The following is a 17,018-nucleotide window of genomic DNA, read 5'->3' as shown; positions in this document are numbered from 1 at the left end:
AATTTTTTCTTACTGCTTGTCTCCCAACATTTTCCATCAGATGTCAGTTCTTCCAGAGGTAAAGGAAGTGTAAACTGAGTTTGCCTTCATTAAAATGCCTTCAAAAGTTCAACAAAATTACTAGTATTTTAGTTATGCAGTCTTATAACACTGAATTGGAGCTTTTACATGTATTTATAATGGCATTTTATGGCAGCTTGAGCACCTGCAGTGTTAATCTACTCACTGGACAACATGCAATAAGTTACCTTATGATTCGATGAAACATCAATCAAAAGCTCAGCATTACACAGCAGAGTAAATCAGGCCACTACATCATTCAAAGAACAACAGAAAACACAGAAAATACCACCAAGGATCTTACAGGTAAACATACTCTTTTCTATTACCTACAGGAAACCCAAAAATCTAGCACATTGTTTTGGAATAAAGTTGGAGAAGGTTTGGGGAAGGTTTTGCTGAGTTATCATCACAGCTGGACATCTGTTTTATTGAGGGAGAGTAAGTTTTGTCTAGTACTTCTAACCTAATGTTACTAATATTTCTAGGCTTCAAGATCTCATTTCTTCTCATCTTTGCTTCATTGGGAAGAGCTAGGCCAGATGACTGTCAGTTTTGTGTTATCATCTGCAAAACTACTACCTCTTTAGATCAGTGGAAAATGAATATTTAAGTGGTGAGCCAAATACCACCAATAGCATTAAAACATAAATCAGCCCCTTTTTAATGATGCTCTCTTGTTTGTCAGCTACCTTGGTTGGCTACATGCTATGAACACTCACTAAAGAGAATTTTGGCTCTTAAAAACTATATTGGTAACCAGGAAGGAAATCAGCCACCCTTCCTTTCATAAAAGGAAATGAAATGCTCTTCCCCGAGGCCTTTAAGGAAGGTCTTTCCCTCTATACAGCTCCCAGGAGGGTTCCTTCCACTCAGAGTTGCTTACTGTGATTACCTCACCAGCCCTGCTTCCCGCTTTGCACAGCCCTATCTCATGTCACCAGGAGGGACAGCACTGCACTGAGGCTCCTCTTACCTGACCCAGGGGCATCAGTGATGTCTGCTCTGCTTAGAGAGTCTTCTCCCATTCCCTGTCCCTGATTCTCCGCTATTCTCCAGTTTATTATGTAGTCTTAAGACCTGGCCCTGGTATAGCAGTCTATCTTATAGGTAGTTTACAGACCCACTACCTGCACAATCTCTACACCTCAGCTGCCTAGAAGAATGGGAAGAGGATTTGCAAAACTGAGTCTTGAAAGAGTTTGAATGTGCTAATCTGCTCTCTTGAAACTCCAAATACAGCACAGATTAGAACCGTAGAATAATGTTGGAGAGCACCACAGAAGGTCACCTCATCCAACATCGTGCTCAAAGCAGAATCAACAAGAGAAGGTTGAGTCAAGTTCTAAATATCCTCAAATATGCAGAGTCCGCAGCCTCTCAGGGTAACTTGTTCCAGTATGTTACTGCTCTCATGGGGGAAAAAAAAAAATATCTATCTAATAAGAATGTTTTGCAGTCTAACTTTTGTCTGTTGCCTTTCATCCTGCCACTGTACACCTCTGAGAAGAGTCTGTCTTTTCTATATTCTCCCATTACGTAGCTGCAGGTAGCACTAAGATATCCCTTTAGCCTTCTCTTCTTTAAGCTGAGCAAATCCAACTCTCACCCTCTCCCTGTATGTAATGCACTCCAGAATACTTCATATATAGTGGTTCTGATTACTAAACAAAATGTAATTCAAAGAAGCTTTGGTAGAAGACAATTTCTGAGACTATTTAAAATCAGAAGTGAAAATCACTTACTAGCATCATTTACAATTTTAAAGCACAGCTCACAGCTGTCCTAGTTATGTTCTTATCAATCTCTTCTGGACAAGTATTCTCAAGTCCTTTACCTCATGTAATGTTTTCTAATTCTCCTCTCAAGAAAATTTACTCTCAGGAAGTCATTGAGAGTTCACGATCTAATTAAATGAAAACGCTGTATGATAAATTTTACCGCAGATGCATCAACCATACTCTTTAGGTAGAGCTCACAGATTCTCAAATTTGAAAATTCCTGATCAAAATCTAGGCAACTTTAGAAACTCTTTGAACAGTGTGTCCCAAACAAGGAATAATGAGGTTCCGCCCTTGTAATGTCTTCTGGATCTCAACACAGTTCATTAGCGTTATGTCCTAGAACAAATGCATGGCTTTAACCAAGGAAGAAATGAAGACTTTGTCTCCAATTCAAAATATTTCTACATGACTGAAACTATGTACATGCTTTGCTTGGGCACTTAACTCTTTTCTTTTACTTTGCAGGGAAGGGTTCATTTAAAATTCGTAATAACTGAACTACTACCAGGTGTAAAATTCCACACCGCTATAAAATTGTCCTCTGTAAACTGGATCTTTATATTTTTTATATATATATATATATATATATATGCTTTTAACATTATATTTACAAAAAGAAGAATTTCAGTCTTGGAGATCAGAATCCCAGACCCCATGTTTACCTGTATTATGATTACACGCGGTCTAGTGAAAGGCTTTTTTGTACTGTACCCTGTTTCTGTAGGTCTTCTTAATTTCAATTATATTTGATTTAGCTGTAAAAGTGAAAAAAAAAACCCAGATGTTTTTGTTTAGATCTGCCCTGGTCTGCTCTAGGAGTCCCAGAATTCTAAGTATTGTTCCACCAGATATTCCATTTTTTTTTGTCACACAAAGACACAATAAGACTGTAAACATATATACTTGAAAAGCAGCTGGAAATCTACAGCTGCTCTCTTTTCTAATGTACATCAATTTAGAGACAGAACACTAACAAATGAATTTGCCTTGCAGGGGTGGAAAAAAGCCAAAACGCCACCACCATTATATACTGTGTGGAGAAGAAAAGTTCTTATTATTTGAGTAAGAATAGACAAGGATGGGGAGGCACAATATGACTAAGAGACTACAGACATGATCCTTTGGAGTCCGGCTGCAAACAGGAGATCTAATGTGGAGCTCTTGAGGCTCCTAACTAAGACCATGAAACTCCTCCAAAGCCACACAGGTAGCCATTGTACAATGACCATCTCCTCTTACATTCACCACTCCTACCCACAACTGCTAAGATCCTTTCCATTTTTTCTAAGCTTTTTCTAAGATTTCCCAGTCACTGCACTGCTGAGAATGAACGCGGGGGAAATGAATGCTTATGAGCCCTGCTTCTCTTTCTCCTCATTGTAAATTCCTGTAGATCACCCATCCGACATAACTGATCCTTCCCAAAAAAGCACTGAATGATTTCAGGGGTAGTGATGCCCTGCTCTCACCAATGCTTTTATTTTAAGCCTCAAAGATAGACAAATTTATATTTAAAGACTGCTTCCTGGAGAATTTATAACATCCAAATCTCCCATATTGAGAACAGTGAGGTTTCTTGAAAGGAATGAAGAAATACAGCTATTCAAATTGTTCAACATAATTAAAATACTCCTAACTAGCTACTCCTAGAGAAGAAAAATACTACCATTTCACATAAGAAATATCAGTTCCTCCTTAGACAGATTTTAAATAAGGCTTAAGTGGGATATCAGTGACTGACTGAAATATGCTCATGTTTCCTTAGCTCCTCCAGAGAGGTTTTCCTCTGATTCTAAATAGGAATAATCTAATGACTTTCGCTCAACTGTGTTTTTGAACCTAAAGAAAGTAGGCTCTCTTCCCTGACATCTTCCTTTGACCTGATATTGAGACATTCAACTGCCTGTAAATTCTTTCATTAGCCACTATATATAAGATTTTCAGAGGTACTGTGTACCAGAACTCTGGCTTCAGAGGGAGAGGAGGATGCTAGAAGATTGTATCTATGGATAGTCCAACTTTTTCATCAACAATATATTACACCGAAAGACACCAAGTGCATGAGTATCAAGTGTCCTGCACACATGAGAATCGTCAGGCCCATTTCACAAAAGTGGACGTGCTGAAGTGCAGCCATGCCCAGCTGCCTGAGCAAGTAAATTTCTTTGCTCTAAACAGCTGGACTGAGAGAGCAGGGCTTATGCCAAAAGCCAAGGGGCAAAGCTGTGCAGTGAGTGTATGGCTACCAGGGTGCACTGGAGTTCAAAGCAGGGAGAGGGATTAGTTCCACGCTGTCCATGTGAGTAACAGAAATTACAGTGTGACATAATAAGGAGATAAACACAATGATACAACTATTTCCTAGGCACAGCACAAAAGTTTCTGGAGTGAAAATTCTTTGAAATCCCATGTAAGTCCCTATGAAGTCCCTTTCACAAGGAAATGCTTTAGATATTTCAGTGAATAAACTGTTAATGTCAAATGTTAGCCTGTCTCTGATAGAAATTTTGCTGAAATCTCACTTTCTGTAACGCTAAAATTACATGGACCCTCTTCATTTCAATAAATGGGTCAAATTTCTGCCTCCTTGAACTTCTCATTGCAGTAGTAATCACATAGAAACATCAAAGACATCAAGACTATGCTGGGTATATAATAGTAGATTTCTAGGAAAGCACAGACTGAAGGCTCTTGATGAAAATGCTATTCTATCTAGCCCAAGTAATGTGGAGAATAATCCACCCGTGTCCTGGTTTCAGCTGGGATAGAGTTAATTTTCTTCCTAGTAGCTGGTATAGTGTTGTGGTTTTGGATTTAGGATGTGATAACACACTGCTGTTTTCAGTTGTTGCTAAGCAGTGTTTATACTAAGCGGAGAAGTCTGGAGGGGCACAAGAAGTTGGGAGGGGACACAGCCAGGACAGCTGGCCCAAACTGGCCACAGGGATATTCCATACCATATGATGTCATGCTCAGTACATAAACTGGGGGCAGAGCTGGCCAGGGACTGTTGCATGGGGACTGGCTGGGCACCAATCAGCGACTGGTGAGCAATTGCATGCTGCATCACTTGTCCTGTATTTTCTAATTCTTTTATCATTATCATCATTACTATCATTTTCTTGCTTTTTTGTCCCATTAAACTGTCTTTATCTCAACCCACAAGCTTTCTCCCTTTTACTCTTCCCATTTTCTCCCACATCCCGCTGAGGGCAGGAGTGAGCAAGCAGTTGTGCGGTGCTTAGTGCTGGCTGGGGTTAAACCATGATGACTTGGCTAACGGGTAAGTCAGCCTACACACAGTTCCAGACTGCCGCAAGCAGACTGCTTCTAGTACTTCCATTGCTTTGTTCAAAGCCTATCTATGCTCACCCGCCTGCCGTGGTGTGGGTGTCGAACAGAAGCTCACCTATAGCAATTATTCTTTGTTTGCTGTTCGCTTTTTAAAACTTATTTTCCCTTTTTAAAGACATTATCCCTTCAATCACATCCTTCAAATCACATCTAAACATTAACAATAAAGGTGATAAATCTGAATGAACAGGAAACACATCTATTACTTTGTAATTTAAAAAATGTTAATTTGCACAATGAGAATAACTGTTCCCAATTGGAGAGCACCAGGTCCTGCCCTGTTATCTGGTACACTCCTATGGAGCATACCTGAAAGTACCTTCTCGGTAGATGTAAAGGCTCTGAGTCACCAGAGCTGCTCCCGCTCAGACTAGCTGGTAATCTGGCCCAGAATTCTATTTCAGCATCACCTACAACTTCAGTCTAATATAGGTTAATACTTATGAGTAAATGGTACCTCAGAGTTATGAGAGGTATCACACTACCGATGTGCATTCACAGCATGGATTCCAGGATACTCCAATCCAGTTGCTTACCGCTGCTGATCCCATTTAGCATGTTAATTCCAACTCCTACTAAAACGGCAGGAAGACAAGACCCTAACTTGTCACAATTCATTTCTATATCACTAAGACCATTTCACCTCACTGAAATGTTCATTCAGAGAAGTTTTTATTACTCTTTGGTTAATGTGGCAGTTAATGTCCTTGAGCTCTACTTTCTGTGTCCATTTAAAAATGTTGAAAAAAATGGGTTGCCCTTATTTAGGGCAATCTCCGAGTTGATCATTTGAAAAATCTTCATTTGCAGTTGCTCAGGTGGATAGTGAAACCATTTCCTGAATGACGCTGCTTGCTTTTCAGATTCCTCTTGATATTAGAAAGGCTATGTTAATTCTGGATCAGTGTTCTTTAATAAAACAGCACAGCAGTAAACACCAAAAATAAGAGTTTCATGCTTAAGGTACTACACATTAGAAAAACGTAATGTTCTATCAGTGTTTCTTGCTGTTTTATAGTTACCTGATAAATGTTGGACTTTCAATGCCTTCTGTGTCCTAAGCATTCATCACATTTACACATTTTACAGTTCTCTAGTATTTTTGCAATACATTTTCCTGAATCAGCTGATGACATTTAATGGAATGTTTAAGACACAATATAAAACCATAAATGCTTTTGCTTATTCTGGGGGAAAAAACTGTGCACGTAGATTGGTTTTCAAATTAAGAACTATGTTGGTGTACCCAGCATTTTTGCTTCTGCTATACATATTAAAATATAACTAAATGCCTCTTATGCAATACTGCAGCATAAGTACAAATAACAAGCGTTTGTACTTTACAAGCAAGCTATATGATTAAGGAGCTATTAATGAAGTGAAACAAAACCTCAGTGCTAGAATGTAATAGTCCATGAAATTCTTATGGGGAGAAAGGGAATCTGCAGTGAATAAATATTAACCTAAATGCTATAGAAAACATAGAGCAAACAAAAAAAATGCATTTTTAAAGCCAAAATTTTGGTAAAAACTGCTGACTACTTAAGGAAAGTCTATTTGCATACCGCAGGGCTCCATCTGCTGTGGAAAATATAGGCTGCAAGAATGATTTAATATTTAATAGAAGTAGTGGCCGTTGTTAATTATAATTTGCACATTTACAAATCAGCACTGATAGCAATACAAATTATGAAATATAAGGGTGTTATGCTGGATACTGGGGAAAATAAGATGACAGACAAAGTTAATGGAGTATCCCTAACAACAGCTCTGTCAGAACACATCAGAGAACTAATCCAGTTACAAAGAGCCTGCAATGGAAAATCTATTTAAAATATTAAAATGCTGTTTGGTAAAAGCTTTTTCATAGTGCATTTTACTTAAACAGTTGCTTATTGCTCATGGGTCATTAGCTGTACACCCAGATGCATTCTGCAATCCGCCGTTTGAAAGAACAGTAGAAATTAAATAAGAAATATATTTCTGCAGCATTTTTCCTGAAATCTGGAATCAGCTTACTGCAGATTAGAGACAGGAAAATAATATCAGCTATTTCCAAGATAGGTGCTGTTGCTGTTACAATAACTAGGTATTTCCTTTCCTAAAAAACAAAGTAACATGCTATGGAGAACTTGACTCTTTTGAAAAACGTTCCAGCCCTGGAAGGCACTCCAAGCGGATTAAGAGACCAATATGCAAAGAGAGTCATTCCAATACCATAGGCCTGCTTCTAGTTTAAGACTTTACTTTGATTTCAACATCGAAGCTATAAATGGACTCTTATTTAGTAAAAGCACAGAAATTACCATTGATTGTTTTCATTAATCTTCTGTTTCACCTCACTTTTCTCATCATCATGTAATATGGATTACAGATAGAAACCATTAATGCACAAATGCTTTAATAGCAACTTTGCTCACTGAGTCATTCATGCTGCTACTAATTTCTGTGTTTTAACATCAGGTAGGTGGTCTGTAATATAAACCATGAGGCAACCCTAACCCCATTTAATTCAACAGATAGCTTAGCATTTACTTCACCTACTAGATACAAGGCAAAAGTAGATACAAGACAAAAGCTCACAATATTCTCAGTATAGAGTTCATTGTAATACATTAAGCCAACTGCGCTCCTCTGGTACAGACAAATCATATTCAGTCTGTGCAAACAGACACAATAGCTGTCTCCTTAAAGTCCAACAGCTTAAGAATTACATATTAGTCTGAAACTCTGTCCATGGGTCACCCTAGACTTATCTAGCAGTGATTAGCTTACGTGTTCTGCTGGAAAATGTCAAGAGTACCACATTTTGGTTGCAGCTTCTTTTGTCCATGTGTATTGGATTTTCTTTTTATTTTTGTTCACAGAAGGAAGGATGTAGAACTAGGCAAGATGTGTCTTGCTAGATACACTGATGGAAATGGACTGGGGAACCACGACGACAGTTACGGGGCACAATACTCCAGTTATGACACAACCATGAGCCTACAACAATTTTTCTGTTACTTCTGTTGCTAGTGAATATGTTTTCTGATCAGAAAAGCTGCATTAAGTCTTCTACCTTGTTACTAACCATACTAGCTGGATACGTTAACATAGGAAGTTAACATTTGTTTTACTGGAGTGTGATTTAAGATGCACTTAAATGCATTAACTTCAGTCACATAGTGTCAGTACCCCTACAAAAATATTATTCTTGAGCATCAGATGAAAAACAGTATTTCAATGTTAAAAACAGTACCTTCGGTGCAGAATCAGTATCTGCCCATTTTCACCTCATCCTTTCCTTAGTTGTGGGTTTCTACAAGGAAATCATTCTCACACATCCATGCCTGCAACAAAGAGGAAAAATAGATTTTGCTATTTTTGACTGCATATTTATTGTGGCAATTATAATACTATCAAAATTAACACCCAATAATTGCATAATGTACTCACGTTGGGATTTTTCCTTGTGCTTTTGGGGTTCTGCAAGGATCACCAGCTCTTTTACAGACAAATGATCCAGAACTTTAGGCAGCCCATTCTACAGCAAGCTGCCAAGACCTCATTTGACCACTGATGTCCTAGTCTATAGCAGTTGAGGGCAATCTCTACTTTTTGCTAGGCAATAATTCTAGCTCACAAAGAAAAGATGTTGCAAAACACAACACTGATTGCTGCAAGTTTCTCTCTTTTGCGAAACACAAAAATCTCTAATTAGCAGAAGAACTAAGAAATGAAAAATAAAAATAAAATGGTTCAAGCATAGAATGCAATTCTGGTTTATGAAAACCAGGCTAAAATAATGTCACTTTCAGATATTTTTACATTCCTTTTGTGTTATGCCAGCACTGCAAAGTGGACATAAAGACCATCTTAATACATGGCTGAAAACGTCCTTGCCATCAGAGGCTGCTCAGACCACTACAAAGCCTAGATCGCCTGATCTCAGTGCATGAGTACTATGCAGAACAGGCCAAAGACAAAACACAGCAAGAACATGAAATATCTCTTCGGCATGGTTAGTGGAGCAGTTCTTCAGCAGCTGTTACTCAATTTGGCACTGTTATCTCTATTTATACTGAAGACTGTTTTTTTACTTCAGCAATCTCTAGGGTCAAGGCATCAGAAAAGTGCAGAAAAATCACCCATTGTTTTTCTATTGTGTCAAGGGTTGATCTAGTAAGTATATGAAGTCCCATCCTAAATCACACAGAAATAAACCATTAATGGTTTACTAAACCATCATTACTTCATATATACTGAGGAACAAAGCAGTGTACAATATTCTGTGGCGGGTGGAGAAATAAGAAAATTAAACTTCCTACAGGTAACAAGTACTAGCACAGTCTCTCTCTGTTGACCCTGGCCTGCCAAGCCTGTGTCATTTTAACATACACATATTCATTTATTATGCCTTTGGTGAGATCGAACAGCCATGCAAGTTGCAACTTTCAGAGACCAAATAACATATAACTCCCATTTACTTCTCAGAAGTCTCTTTTGTAGTAATCATTTTCATTCTGGGTCAAATATACACTTTGCAAAACACATCTAACAAATTTATGTGTGTTCCTCCGAAGTCAGCAAAGCATTTTCACACAATAGTCCCTAATGAGTATAAAGAACCTGCTCTATTTACCAGGCATTGTAATTTCTTGCTCAGAAAACATGAAAATAGAAACAAATGTAGTGAATTTCCTTCCCTACTTGGTCTCTTGATAGCAGCACAAAAGGCATAAATGATTGCATGAGTGGTGAAGATGTTTCCTTTTGCATAATTATACTGTACTTGCCCAGGATAATGAAAGGTTCTGTGATGCAGACACCACTACTCCCTAGTCCTGTAGGTCAGACCTTCCTGAAAGGAATCTAACCCGCTAGTTCAGGCAAGTATATTTTGTTGTAAAGAGTAAACAAAGTAGCCAGAATGGCACTTTCTGAAGCTCAACAGTGTTCTGTGGGATGACAGGCACTCAGCTCCATGGAAAATCATAGCAATGTGGCATCCCACACAAACTAATTTATATAGTCCTTGCAAATAGTTACATTGGGGACCCCTGAAAATCCTGGAATGTCTCATAAGTGGGAAAGAGCAAGAAGTGGCCAGTGATAAGCTAATGCAGAAGCTGGGCTTGAACAATGGCAGAAACTAGACTTGAATATTGGATTTGACTATTTCCTGCAGGCCACAGAGCAGTTCGGATGAGCCTAACCAAGTTAGGACGAGGTTTAACCAATAGCTACTTCAGATTAGATATGAACAGTGTTCTAGAGGTAAAAACTTAATGACCCCCTCTCAGTGCCAAGCCATCTGGACCTGTGATATCTGTATTTCAATAGTTTCTTGGGTAGCAAATATTTTCTCTGGATTTCTTGCTTTGAAGCTTACCATATGTTTTTGCTCTTTGCAGATGAAATGTCAAGCTATGATACAATATACTTGAAGATGCTAAGGAAAATTAAAAGTTGCATTAATTATGTTCATAGGTTGTTTTAAACTTGCAGTATGTGCAGGAAAGACTGACTTGGTCTCTTAATTTCACTGTAGTTTACCAAGGAGTGAGACACAAGGGACAAAGGAGAGCCTTCCATTCAGGAAGTACGAAATTTAACCCAGACTTTTTAGGGTGTCCTATATTACATAAGATTACAAATTCAGACTGACATGTCACCCACTGCATGCTACATCCCAAATGTCCATGCTCTAAGAATATTTTACAACATTCTCATTTATTTAAACAAAGTTCTGAATAACAGGGAAGTGCTCAAAACAAAAGCAGTAAGCCATCATGTAAGAGCTCACTGATGCCACATAACTCATCAAATAATCAGCTTTGATTGTTTTTCAGGGAAGTGAGATGAAAGCCATTAACGTTTTTTACGGGTGGTGGGTTGACCCTAGCTGGACCTCAGGTGCCCAGCAAAGCTGCTCTGTCCCTCCCCTCCTCAACCAGACAGGGGAAAGAAAATGTCACTAAACATTCATGGGTCAACATAAGGACAGGGAGAGATGACTCACAAATTAACACCACTGGCAAAACAGATTCAACTCAGGGAAACTAGTTTAACTTATTACTAATAAAATCAGAGTAGGATAAAGAGAAATTAAACCAAATCTTAACAACACTTTCCCCCCACCCCTCCCTTCTTCCCAGGCTTAACTCAACTCCTGCCTCAACCAGCACAGGGGGATGGGGGGGAATGGAGGCTGTGGTCAGGTCACCACACTTTGCCTCTGCTGCTCCTTCCTCTGCAGGGGGGAGGACCCCTCACACTCTTCCCCTGCTCCAGCATGGGGTCCGTCCCACAGGAGACAATCCTTCACAAACTGCTCCAGCGTGGGTCCCTTCCATGGGCTGCAGTCCTTTAGGAGCAGACTGCTGCAGCGTGGGTCCCCCGTGGGGTCACAAGCCCTGCCAGCAGACCCACTCCAGCCTGGGCTCCTCTCTCCATGGGTCCTGCCAGGACCCTGCTCCAGCACAGGCTGCCCGTGGGGTCACAGCCTCCTTCGGGCATCCCCTGCTCCGGCACGGGGTCCTCCCTGGGCTGCAGGTGGGATCTGCTCCACTGTGAACCTCCCTGGGCTGCAGGTGGGATCTGCTCCACTGTGAACCTCCCTGGGCTGCAGGTGGGATCTGCTCCACTGTGAACTTCCACGGGCTGAGGGGCACAGCCTGCCTCACCAGGGTCTTCACCATGGGCTGGGGGGGAACCTCTGCTGTAGTGCCTGGAGCACCTCCTGTCCCTCCTGCGCTGGCTCTGGTGTCTGCAGAGCTGGTGCCTTCACATATTCTCACTCCTCTCTCTGGCTGGTGTGCAGTTTTTCTCCCTTTCTTAAATACTTTCTCACAGAGATGCTACCACCATTGCTGATGGGCTCGGCCTCGGCCAGCGGTGGGTCTGTCTCGGAGCCGGCTGGCACTGGCTCCATTGGACATGGGGGAAGCTTCTGGCAACTTCTTAGAGAAGCCACCCCTGTAGCCTCCCCACTACCAAACCTTGCCACACAAACCCAATCCAATACAGTAACAGCAGTAGATAACAACAGTACTGAATAGCTGTTAATTGAAAGCAAATCTGTAACTGCAATGAACTCTGAACACCTACAAAGCTCTGGGTGTGAGTCAGCTGACAGAAATTGAATTATTAAAGCTTACCACCCAAAATATAATCCAAAATCCTAATTCCTCCAATTTCTAACTAAAATGAGCCAACCCTCATTCTCAGTATTTAAGTATGTACGTATGTTCCTCTTTTGCTCGCCCAGTTATTTACAGATTTGCTTACATTCTGTTAAAGTAAAAAAACCTGGATGTGTGCATAAAAGGGCTCAGATGAAATCTCAAACTACAGCAGACCTGCCCCTCCTGATCCATGTTCCCAAAGGCACTGGTACCCCAACTAGTAATCATTCCATCTGTCATTTGGCATGTCATCAGCAGTTTACCTAGGATGATGTAATGTAATCACCCCAGAGGTTAGCATCCTACATCCTGGCTAGAGACCTAAGACAAACTCATGTAGTAACCACAGGTACTATCAACTGTTTAGTTTAGGAGCCTGAGAGAAATACAGAACCTATAGCTACAAACTCAGAGAATCACCTCTAAATCGATACCCTGTCTGATAAAGGCCAAGAAGCAACATTGCAACACTCGTCTCATCTAATACATTGACTAATAATGATGTCTATTCTGGAATGGCGTCTTTTTTTCTGGTTGGGTTTTGTTGTTTGGTTTGGTTTTTTTTAACAGAGGAACTGCACTTGTTCCAAAGCATAAATGGAAATGAACAGTTCTAGTTCACCCAGAGAAAAAATCCTTAACTAATTTTGGACATTCAACCAAACACTTCAACAATTCTCATTTTTTGGTGCTACGCTTTTAGCTAGCACCGTATCTAATTACAGAAACAGCAGGAACTAGTTTGATTTAAAATTATATTGTTTTATCATAGAACCATAGAAACACAGAATCATAGAAATGCAGAATCTTGGATTCATAGAATGGTTTGGGTTGGAAGTGACCTTAAATCATCTAGTTCCAAACTCCCTGCCATGGGCAGGGGCGCCTTCCACTAGAACAGGTTGCTCAAAGCCCATCCAGCCTGGCCCTGAACACTTACAGGGATGTGGCAACCACAGCTTCTCTGGGTAACTTGTTCCAGTGCCTCACCACCCTCACAGTAAAGAACTTCTTCCTACTATCTAATCTCTTCCCACTTAAAGCCATTCCCCCTTGTCCTGTCTCTACATGCCCCTGTAAAAAGTCCCTCTCCAGCTCTCCTGCAGGCCCCCGTTAGGTACTGGGAGGCAGCTGTAAGGTCTCCTCAGCCTTCTCTTCTCCAGGCTGAACAAGCCCAACTCCCTCAGCCTGTCTTCATAGCAGAGGTGCTCAGATCCCTGGAGAAGTTCTGTTCCAACCTGCAAAAAGTATATAAAGTTACCTGATAGATAATGTCTTAAACTAGGCACCGATGCATGTGGGTGAGGAAAATACAGCAAAAAGGAAGTTATCCAACTGGAAAAAAATTCAGAATATAGAGCATCATAAAAATGAAAGTATGGCTGCCGAAAGTGTGCCTTTTTATTATTGTCAGCAAGTTTCCTCTACGTGCTTATTGATACCTCCACCTCTCATACTTATACTACTGCCATATAACTCCAGCCATGACATTCATCCATGTTGTTTACTTGTGGCATCCTTCACTTCCTAATGGGTCCTTTCGCTTTATTTAGATCCAACATAAAAGCATCCTTTCAAGTTTGTTTTTAAAGAGGAAAACAATTTCCCCCAACTGAATCAATTAAACATCTAATAGAGGTGCCTAGACTAGTGTTTTAGGCTTTTTATCTAGGCAGGGAACGTTCAGAGGCACAAAAGAGCTCTGAATGATCTCCTTGAAGTTCCAGTAAATTGTCACTATGCCCATAAGTCAGTCACTTATACCACACACCTACAGCTAGACCCCTAAACATATTTTGAAAGGATGGGGTAAGATTTTCAACAGCACTGACCTAACTTTACTGCAATTTAAGTCATTGGAATTTTACCATTAACTTAAATGTGACCATTTAAGGCAATGCTAAGTGCTTCTGAAAATCCCATCTGTAATCTCCTTTTAAATTGATGGTTAGGAAAACTGGACCAAAAAAAAAGTAGCTGTCCAATCATTGCTTATTTTAAAATCTATACATCAGCAACGTGTGAACATGATATAGTCTGTGCACATATAAGAATAAATGCATACATACATATAAAATAACTGAATTTCTGTGTTGACAGATTATTTGCCAAGTTAAAGCCAAATGTGATTTGAAATTACCACGATATTACACTGAATAAAGAGGATTTATAATGGAAATACTAAAAGAACCTCTGTAATAGTGATCCTGCTAGGCACTGCTATAACAACATATATTTCACTCTTTTCAGCTAGTGCTGTTTTTCTCCTTTCTCTGAATGTTTGAGAACAGTAAGTGAAATGTTAATTTTTTTAAGTCAGAACCATCTAGCTAAACCATCCAAATCGTTTTTGTATACAGAGATTTTATTTCTAATCTTTCTCTGCAAGCTGCTTTGTTAAATCCTAATGACAACTTTTATGCATAATGCATAAAATAAACTTTACCAATATTTAACACACTTTTATAAACATGTAAAACCCCTTTATAAGTGAGATGACACACTGCAGGGCATGCAGTTGCAGTACACTGGGAAACCACACTTCCTAGATGACTGAAGGCATCTGCTTCATGCCATTAATTTCTCAACATCAAACACATGTAGTTATCTTAGAACAGCGGTGCATCACATTATTATCTTTTTTTTATTAATAGACAAGTACATTTTATTGTATGTATAATATGTGTGCTGTTCAAATCTACTAGGAATGTTCATATTTCCTAAACAAATGGGGAGAGAGGAAGATAGCTTCTTCCTTTATCAAAACACTTTATATTAGCAAATAAATACCTATAAAAATATATGCTAACAAGGAATCACTCAAAAATGGATGCTATAAATCTTCCTTACACAAGAGGCAAAGAAATCAGAATAATAACAATGTATCACTAGCCTATGTCACTGAAATGATTTGTTTTACTCCTTTAATCTTTACCACATCTAAACTGACTATAATAAATGAATAATTACTCTGAATACAGTGGAGTTAATTGAAAATCTGCTTGAAGTATAAAACCAAGAAATCATAACAACAAATACAAGGTTTAGCCAGTGTTTAGGAACTTGTCTTTGTCAATAATTTTTAAGGTTCAGTGTAAATGATACTGTTTACCATCGTACATCATCTAACATTACTCCAGAAAGTCATGAATTATTTCAGACTTCCTATGAATATTAATAGTCTTTAGAGTCATGGTATTTCATCAGCATACACCCAAGTATTAAAGTCTTATGGGGTTTGACTTTTCAAAATGAAACCAATTTAATTCAAGTTTGTTTTATTCTCAAACCCTGATTTCTATGTCCAGAGAGGGTATATACTTTCAAGCATGTGAAATTGAGGTTTTCCTCGCATGTGAAAGGTATGTCACCTAACACAGCGACAGGCTGATTCTTAAAGTTCCCATCTGGACATGCACTTCCTATTCTGTGTCCAAAACAATTGGAATCCTGGAAGAAGCATGCATTAGCACTGGAATAGGCAAAATTTTCTTATTGCTTCCAGCTTAAAAAAACAAGAAAAACCGTCCCTCCTTGGAGACTGTACACGTGTGTATTAATCAGAGGCTGAAAAAAAAAATATTGTCTGAATGAAGGCCACTGCTACAAGATAAACTGTTCATTCTATTGGCCAATAGAAATTTCCTGTTTCATCATCTAAAAACTGTAAGTCCAGAATTTGCAATGAAGCTGGGCAGCACAGCTTTCTCTTTCTTGAAAACAAACACTTAGTAATAAAGGCTTACAAGAGAGTAAGTGCACTTACCCACTTCTGTCTCCATTGAACCTGACCTGCAGATTGCTTGTTTCACCCCTACAAGTGTTGTCATAAATTTGACTAGGGCTGAGGTTAAAAAGAAACATGATGAGTAAAGTAGCTTCCACACAGAATACACAACAAGAAGGAAAGTTTCCACTCTTCCCGTATACATTCCTGTGCAGCACTGCTGTATTACTTTATTCATAACGCAAACCAGAAGTACCAGATTTGAAATTGGGTTACCATAGTAGAGAGCAATACTGCTCTCAGGCAATCACATACGTCCTCAGCAAACTGCAGCATATATACAATTACTGCACAGGAAAGTCACTGTGTTGGCTGTAAAACAGGTTCTCTATAATCAATAACTCCACTCACATAAAAGGAAAGATCATACTTTAAGTGTTGCTATTATACCACTGTCGTCTCCTACAGCAAACTCACTATTTACGTAGTGTTGCAAACGTTATAAATATATATTTACTGTATAGGTTATAACCAGCTTGCACTAAAGGCATATGAAACATTCCATTATTTAACTCTGAGCTAAAATGACAAGCTACGAGACATGGCAGTGCCAGAAGTTCTTGCTGACAGTCATTACATGCAGATGCTGTTGTTCCCTTTGCGAAAGTTGTCCCTTCTACTGGTCATATTTTCATCAACTCTCTCACGGTAACCTCACAATTTTTGAGCATAATGATCCCTGTTTCTGAGTATACTTGCACACAGGAAATATCTGTTACTGTATAACAGACACCTGGCAAATCCAAATAAAGCTTCTTTGGAAAATACAAATTTTAAGAAATTTTGAATAGTCAGAATGCGCATCCTCGAAAAAGAACCAGTGAGGTGCGTGAGTGCAGCCTTAGCAGACCAAACCTAAATCCT

The 17,018-nt window shown here is 39.3% G+C and overlaps 1 long non-coding RNA gene across 4 annotated transcripts in view; it reads right to left on the bottom strand.

Moving 5' to 3' along the window:
* The window catches only part of LOC114012440 (uncharacterized), a 518,537-nt gene that overhangs the window by 362,430 nt on the left and 139,089 nt on the right, over window positions 1-17,018 (bottom strand). For all 4 annotated transcript variants that reach the window (XR_008748979.1, XR_008748980.1, XR_008748981.1 and 1 more), the window contains one exon: window positions 8,440-8,530. This is a non-coding gene — a long non-coding RNA (uncharacterized LOC114012440). The remainder of the gene's footprint in view (window positions 1-8,439; window positions 8,531-17,018) is intronic.

The sequence above is a fragment of the Falco peregrinus genome, chromosome 10 (assembly GCF_023634155.1).
Source record: "Falco peregrinus isolate bFalPer1 chromosome 10, bFalPer1.pri, whole genome shotgun sequence".
In the NCBI taxonomy this organism is placed as follows: Eukaryota; Metazoa; Chordata; class Aves; order Falconiformes; family Falconidae; genus Falco; species Falco peregrinus.
This window is presented reverse-complemented; position numbering and strand designations above follow the sequence as displayed.